The 8,357-nt window shown below is 37.2% G+C and overlaps 1 long non-coding RNA gene across 1 annotated transcript; it reads right to left on the bottom strand.

The window, feature by feature from the left end:
* Positions 1-6,387: 6,387 nt before the first annotated feature.
* LOC113273924 lies at positions 6,388-7,018 on the bottom strand. The gene is made up of 3 exons (XR_003322675.1): positions 6,966-7,018; positions 6,815-6,878; positions 6,388-6,460 (listed from the first exon to the last, which is right to left on the bottom strand). It is a non-coding gene; the product is annotated as an uncharacterized LOC113273924 (long non-coding RNA).
* Positions 7,019-8,357: the final 1,339 nt, after the last annotated feature.

Below are 8,357 nucleotides of genomic sequence, written 5' to 3'. Positions count from 1 at the left end.
TAGGGTTGGGTTGGCGGGTATGGGTAGGGTATGTGCACCCCTAATCCCATTCACCCTGTTCGGAAGGAAAGTTTTCAACGGCACTTAAATGACCTACAAATGATAACACATTATTAGGATTTAAAATAATTAGAGGCAGTCTAAGTGAAAAATAAGAAAAATAGTGCCGTTCACTGTTTTGATAATTAAAACCCTAATTATCTCTCCATTTCGGCTAATACACTCCTTCCTCCTCTTTGCTCCATTTGTTTTGAAAGGAAGATGGGAAGCAGAAAAAAGCGAGCGTGCAACAAATCATCTCCCATTTTGAAACTCGAAGATGATGTTAAGTTCGAAATACTTATCCGTATGTCGTTGATAAATGCATTCAAACAAAGGTCAGTTTCAAAACTATGGCTTTCATTACTTTCTAATCCAATATTCATAAGTTGTTGGATGGCAATCAATAACTTCAAACCATGGACAACATCATTCATGATTCTAGTCTTTCCATAGACGAATACCTAACGATTTCATCACCCCATTCTTACTCCCAGTTCATATCTGATCATGATGGGTGTTCTTTCAACTTTCTTAAGTTAAAAGCATTACCGGAAAAGTTATACATTTTATCTTCATGCAACGGGTTAGTTTTATGCACACCAACAAAAACTTGCCATACTAAATTCTATATTTGTAATCCGCTCATGAAAACATCGGTTTTACAACCACCCAGGCCACAAACTTTTAAGAAAGTAGTCTTAGCGGGTTTGATTTGTGAGACGTCATTGCCTTCTTCCACGAGTAGCAGTTTCAAAGTTGTTTGTATTCCACAGTTTTCGAAACCCCAAAAGAATTTCAGTCTCGAAATATTCATTTCGGATTTGCCCAAATGGATTATCTTTGAAGTTTCTTGTGCTCAAGAAGTCACTATGCCAAAAAACTTAGGTAGTCGAAGTAATATAATCCAACATAATGGGGTCATGTATTGGATCCAAGGACGAGCACATAGAATAATAGCTCTCGACCTTAACAAGGGCCAAGACAGTGTGACTGATCAATGTAAGTTGATTTTACTGCCCAAGGAAGTTAAAAAAAAGTGGTGAAAGATTGCTTGCAGAGTTGGATGGGTCTGTTGTTTGCTTCCATGGTGATAAGAATAGATTGAATGGTTGGGTACCTGAAGGTGAAAACAATCAGTTTAATGGTAGGGTACTTGAAGATGATATTAACAACGGATGGATTTGTCATTACGATTACATTCCACGGACTGAATACTACAATAACGCTTTTCTGCGACCTTTGTCTTTCGATCCTGTTACTCAAAGTCTTGCATGCAGATTCTAAGGTCACTATCTCTATTTACAGTGTAGGAACCGGAAGACTGCTACATTCTGTGGATGTTGCTGTTGATAATGCTTTAAAATCTTTCGATTCCCTCAAGGCAGTTGTATTCACTCCGTTTCCGACACCTCTTTCACTTGAGTTGAGTTTGACATGAACTTTTTTTATGTCTTACGAGTAGAAACGGCGGCTCTAGAGAAGGAAAACAGCGGAGGAACAAGTTGTTGAACAGCAAGGAGAAGATCAGTTATTGCCTTAATAAGAGTATGTATTATGTATGATGCTATTTTGTTCTTGTTTTGCTTCATTCATTCATGGTGAACCCGTTTTTAATACATTTCCTCGTTTGATGAGCTTTAAAAATTATTACCAAATTACAGTGGATGGCTAAATAGAGTTGAGTCATCATTAGTCATTACAGCTCCAAACCTATCCTGTCAAACCCTTCAGGAATCCTGCTAAGATTCCAGGGTTCTCAGTGAAATTATTCAGACAAGGTACTAACTCGAAAATGCCAGTCTTCCCCCGACAATGTCCACCAACCATTTCCACCGTGAGGTGTCTGGAGATAGTGGTGTGATGCCACACAAAAGGGGGAAGATAGTGGTGTGATGCCCCATTAGGTGGCAGTGAACTTAGCCCTTGATCCCTTGGTGGACATTGTTGGGGGAAGACTAGCATTTTCGCTAACAAGCATACAACTTTGAATCTTTCATCTGTACATCTAAGAAGCTGTGCAACAATCACACACTTTATATTTCGATATGATAGGAGCATAAGACAGATAAGAATTAGGAAAAGTTTCAGCATCCACACAGTACTAATGGACATGGAAAGATACAAGCAACAGTACTAATGGACACAGTACTATTTACGGAGTGCTTTGTTTAAAGGATGTTTACAGCTTCTATAATATCCCCATTAGCTAAAACCAAAAGTACTACATATTCAAAAAAAGAACAGCAGTGCTAGCTTTCTTTGGTGGATATGCACACAGTAATACGAATAAGAAACGCGCATAAGCAACAAGTTACAAACTCCACAGAAAGAGAAGCAAGAGAAAACACAATCGCATGAAGGAAGCAAACAAAAACAACACATTGACAAACACAACCCACGGGGCCATTACAGATCAAAGGTCAGACAACCAAACTTAACAATCTTTGGTAGCACAAATATTGAGTTGTTGAACTAAAGGAAGAAGAAGAAATATTAAACTACAAAAGGAATTTCCAAAGAACAAAGACCAGGTATCTATATTGAAAATTTAAACTAGTCTTTTGCTTCATTTACTAGACTCTTCCTGCTGCTATACCAGATACTCGTCATGATAGACACTTTTAATTGTTCTCCTAGATTTATCTATGATTTTTTCTTTTGAGCACCCAATGATGATACTCTAGCTCCTCTTACTCGACATTTTTCATCATCTTGGACTTCTCTCCTAGAGCTTCCAGTGAAATGTAGCTCTTAGTGAAAGGTATTACTTCGATCAACAAAAAATCAAGACCCGAATCATACATTTCAAGATCCTTTAATTTTTCAAATTCTCTGGTTTGAGGATCATAGCGCACGAGAGTCTTATAATCAGACCGCAACAGAAGTTTACCACTCACTGTAAGGGTAATTGGCCAATGAACATCCATAAACTCATATGACTGATGATACGGTATGATATACATTATTCCCCATTTACTATTCTCTTTCTTGAATGACCATATGTCAAAACGATTTTTTTTATGAAATGAACTGCCAAGACTTTCGTCAAATCCATTAACAACACACAAACATCCTCCCACTACCTGCAACAGATAAGAGTTGCTCTCACCGGGGCGAAAACAAGGTGGTCTTGGAAGCAAACTGAAATTCTCAGTTGCTAAATCAAAGGCTACAAATTCCATCCTTCATCCAACCAATAAAGAGCACCATTTGCATGAACACCCCGAGTCGGAATACATATTCCGTGATCAACGTAACGCACTTTAATTTTGCTTTCCCACCGGGGGTAAAGCTGCAGGGAAAAGGGAATCTGTCCTTTATCCCTCCATCCACTTCCACTGCCAAGAGTATAAACCTGAACTCGACCTTGATTAGTTTGCCCTAAAATTGGGTCAGGATAGTAGATTCGAACAACTTTAAATTCATCAGTGATAGGATTATAGCCAAACCCATTGACAAGAGTACCATCCAACTGACTTGTTCTCCTATATTCAACATTATTCTTATTTTTGGCCATCACTGTGAACCTAGGGAGAATAATTTTTTCTCTACATTTGAGATTACAAATGTCAATAGGATCCTCAATGCGAGTTGTGTAAGGCATGGTAAAACAAACTAAGCCATTACAAGACCCAACCATTGAACTCGAACCGTAAAACCTCTTATCAATGGGCATATGGTTAGCTGTTTTGATTTTAATACAGTGATTAGGATCTTTATCATCACAATACTTTCCAGAGTAAAGTAGACTAGTATCTTCTGCAGTTAAGAAGAGAAACCGCACCTTATCATCGGGAACAGCATTAAATTGACGGAGGATCTGCCTGGTATCAGCAAGCTGTTGCCTTAATTTGATCTGCGTTTGGAGAAGCGAGTTAGACTAGTATCTTCTGCTGTTTCCTTTTCCTCTTTTCTCCAACATCACCGTCCATACTCAACCCCTTTGTTCTATTAAAAATGAAAAACTGAACTCTCTACTTATTCTAGTGATGAAGCCACACTTTCTTATATATTTGAAGAAGAAAGAAGAAGGATCATGAAGAAGAAGATATGAACTATAAGAGAAAAATAACTCCAGGACTTGAAGAGGTCACCTAGTAGAGGAAAATGCTAGCTAGATGCCCCACTATTATCCCCACACATGTCATTTCCCATTGGCCATTGACCACCGGTCCACCGCTGTCCAAAAGGATTCAAGGCTTTCAAAATCTAGGGTTTCAGACCACATCATGGAGGCCGAAAGTGGGAACCATTTTGGGCGACACGTAGCAAAGTCGCGTAGACGTAGGAGCTAGCCTAACCCGTCGTAACTTACTAGCCAGACTATATAGACTATACAGGTCGCTTGTGGACTGTGGAGTTACTAACGAGGCTAGGTCTGCACAACGAGTAGGGTGGGTAGGATATGGTCCATTTCGCCACCCTACCCGCTAACTGACGGATAAGAAATTTTTTACCAGCCATTTTAACCGTCATTAAACGGGTAATATCCTACCTTATCCGTTAACTGGCGGGTCGGGTAGGATAGGGTGGCGGGTATAACCGTTTTTTTTTTCAAAATTCTTTTTAAACCTTATACGTTAAATGTTTACAAGCTTGTTTTTTTCAATTCTGAATCACTGTTTACAAACTGTTTAAAAGCTAGACTTCAAATCAAAAACATAAAATCAAACTAGTTTTTTTCAACCAACTTGGTGTGATAATTTTTTTTTTCTTCAGAGGATCCTCATATTCATGTCTCATCAAACGGTTATATGACCTGCACCAAAAGCTCCTCATATTGACCTTCTTCTTCAATCATCATCTACGATGATGGAATAAGTACTAAGATCACCAAATAAATCTGCATACATGAAAAAATTCAACCTCAAATTAGGCCAGCAAACACAAATACGTATCAAGGGCTTTAACCTGTGCAGGCCAGTTTAGAAAATAAGAACACATGTAAGTATACTAAAATAGACTTCACAACAGTAATACTACTGCGAGAAACAATAAAATTGAAAGCTATTCGCTGGTTGTTAGAGCTTCCAAAAGTATCAAATTGTTCACGTTTGACATATCCAGAGGTTCATTTCATGGCTCATAGTTCGCATTACTCCAAAATTACGTATTCCATGTGTATTGCCAGTAATCTAAAACCGTCAATGTCACCAAACTACGTATTCAATATACCTAATTCCATTAGGGAAGCAACTAAACAAACCTAGATGCTCTATCAACAATCAAGGCATTCAGAATCCACAACTAACCACTGCAAATATGTCATCCAAGTGAAAGTAACATATAGTGTTGTACCACAAATCCAGGGCTCCACAGTTTCGCAAATTGAGGAACCTTTCCAACACAATCAGGGTGATAAAGCTTTACGACAGTCCCTGTAAAACAGTCGCAAAGGAGCTAAGTCAGGTATAAGTACCAGTTGCTAACTATAACATACTACTTTGTACATGAGAAATATTTGATGTCTATATTGGGATTTCTAGCTTTTTACACAGGGTGCTTGATACACTGTGGCTTCTAACCACACTAATATAACATAACAAAGATCTCCACATTCCAACAATGAAATAGAAACATCACTCTTAACATAACCTTCAAAGACTACATAAAAGTACTCTTTTACGCTCGTAATACTTTCTACTAGCAAACTTCAACACAAAACTTAATCCATTTGAGTTCATTCATGATAACTACACCCAAACTGGAAAATACTAACTGACAGTAACACCAGTATATCAACAACACCTAAGGTGAAAGTTATCAACCAATGCAGTTCCTACCAATGCAGTCATTAATTGCGAAATACAAAGGTATCTACTTCATATTGCTTCTCTAAAAATTTGGATTCACAAAGTAGAAAATTTATACATGGAAAAGGTTATTTAAAAAACATATATGTTTTCAAAAAACCACCAGATTCTCCACAATGTGGAAGGACATGTCACAAGCAGTAATCTCTTTCATTGACTCTCATCTCTCCCTGGATGAGAATAAGAACTCTTAAGGGGTATGAGTGTCTAATCATGCTCATCATATGTGGGATGTATAGGTTTTGTAACAAGGTATAAGCTCTGCTCCCTGAAACAATCTGTAATAAAACAAACCTACTTTTTGTTCTCTAAATTCATTTATTGAGCTATGTTAAGAATTGTTTTATAAGACAAAAGGTTCCATAAGCTACACTTAAGTCAGTTGATTTACTTGAACAACAGTTGACCATATATCATACATGTTAAACAACGGACAACTAGAAGCAAAGACACGAAAATTCATCTAAAATTATCAAAGATACATATCAAGAAATGTGTCTATAAGGGAGGGAACCAAACCTGATAACGATACTTAACAGTTCAAAGCCTAAGCAGATTGCAAGTGAGGGAAAATGGTCACCAGCATCGTTTCTCTTAAGAAATATCTGTATGCATAATCAAATAGATGAAGCAAAGAGTTAATACACAATAAATCAGGGCAGCCACATAGCAATCTAATTCAAAACACTTACATTATGGAAAACCAAGTATAATCAAACAGATGAAGCAAAGAGGGTTTTATATAACAAAGCAAACAAACCCAAGCAAAAGAATACAGAGAAATCCTAATTCCCACGTTCTATTTCAGTAGTATAGGGTTTTCCATAAAAATTTCAAAATCAGTTACTAATATAAAATATAAAATCTAATTAACACATCAACACCTTAATGAAAGCCTAATCCAAAAGAACAGATCGAAACCCAAATCAAAACACAAATTGAAAGCTTTAAACACTTACATCTTCAGATCGAAACCCCCAAAACCTCAAACTGCACTTGCAGCCTGAAACCCTAAATTCTCTTCTGCAGAGATAAGAAAGTGGATTGAGATGAGCAAAAAATAGATTCAAACACATAACGATACACAAATCGAACACACAAATCACTTACATCTTCAGCTTCAGATCGAAACCCAGACTTCACTTCGCTACTGCAGAGACGAGGAGATGAAATGGTTCGAATGAAAAGAGAGAAATGGTTCGAATGAAAAGAAATGAAATGGTTCGATAGAAAGTAAAATCCATTCAAGGGTTACTTTGTCTTTTACCCCTAATATGTTTTAAAATAACAAAAAAATAGGCAGGAGGAGAAAACAATACAAGGGTTACTTTGTCTTTTCAGTATTAGACGGGTAGGCGGGTAGGGTAGGGTAATTTCGTGCTTTACCCGTCATCCTACCCATTTAACGGCGGGTAAAAAAATCTCTAACCGTCACCCTACCCGCCAAATAATGGGTAGGATAGGATATGGTTACAACACTGGCGGGTAGGGTAGGATTGGCGGTTAGGGTAGGATTGGCGGGTATGGATAGGGTATGTGCACCCCTAAACGAGGCATTACAACGTCTGTCGTGTCATCTAGCTGGTGTTGGTGCTTCAACAGAATTTATTACGGAAAATGGATCATTTGTCCAAATATTTTTAAAACACGGTTCAACCGGACGAGAAAAAAATAGTTTGGGTGAAATGGATACAAAAAAAAATAGCAAGTTTCATCCTAACTTAAACTTAAAAAATAGCAAGGATGAAGCTGGATGCATCCTGATGTAAATTAGAAATAAGAAAAAATATTTGAAAATGGGTGGGATGAAACTGTCTACATCGTGGATATTTTTACATTTTTGTCCATTTAAACAGTATCAAAATCTAACTATCCTTTTCAACCAAAAATTATTAATTTTGATCTTTTTAACCAGTTTTGTGAACTTTTATTACTACTGTCTTCATTTTGGTCAACAAAGTACAAGGAGTTCGCTTTACCATTAAGTTCTGTATTGTGCTCATTGGTTCATGCAGCAATGCCAATTTCATTGGGCAAAATCTAGATACTTAAGTGATAAAAGGTTGAAAAAGTCTATTTTAACCGCCAAAAAAACTATGGCAAAATTGCTCCTTACAAAAGTTCAGTGGGCCCCATCATAAATGGTCCTCTGCTAATTTCAGGAAGGCGGAGCTCACCCTGTGTAATGAGGCGATTTTTATCTTGTCTAATATCTCGGTTCATACAGAATCAGTGTAAAAAAATTTATCATACAGATTACAGAGAGGATTTTAGTGCTGATATAGTGATATCTTCCTAATTCTCCGAATTTCTTAAAACTCTCATCCAGCTGGTACCAAACCAAACGAGCCTTATTTCTAGATAGAAACACATAAAGAATCTGTATTTAATGAGTAACATCAACATCTAACCTAGTGAACCATCATAATTCCTGCCTAGGAGTTCTACAGTTAACGTTAAATCTTAGACTCAACAATTTATAGTCAAAACTTCTATAACCGT

The sequence above is a fragment of the Papaver somniferum genome, chromosome 4, assembly GCF_003573695.1.
Source record: "Papaver somniferum cultivar HN1 chromosome 4, ASM357369v1, whole genome shotgun sequence".
In the NCBI taxonomy this organism is placed as follows: Eukaryota; Viridiplantae; Streptophyta; class Magnoliopsida; order Ranunculales; family Papaveraceae; genus Papaver; species Papaver somniferum.
This window is presented reverse-complemented; position numbering and strand designations above follow the sequence as displayed.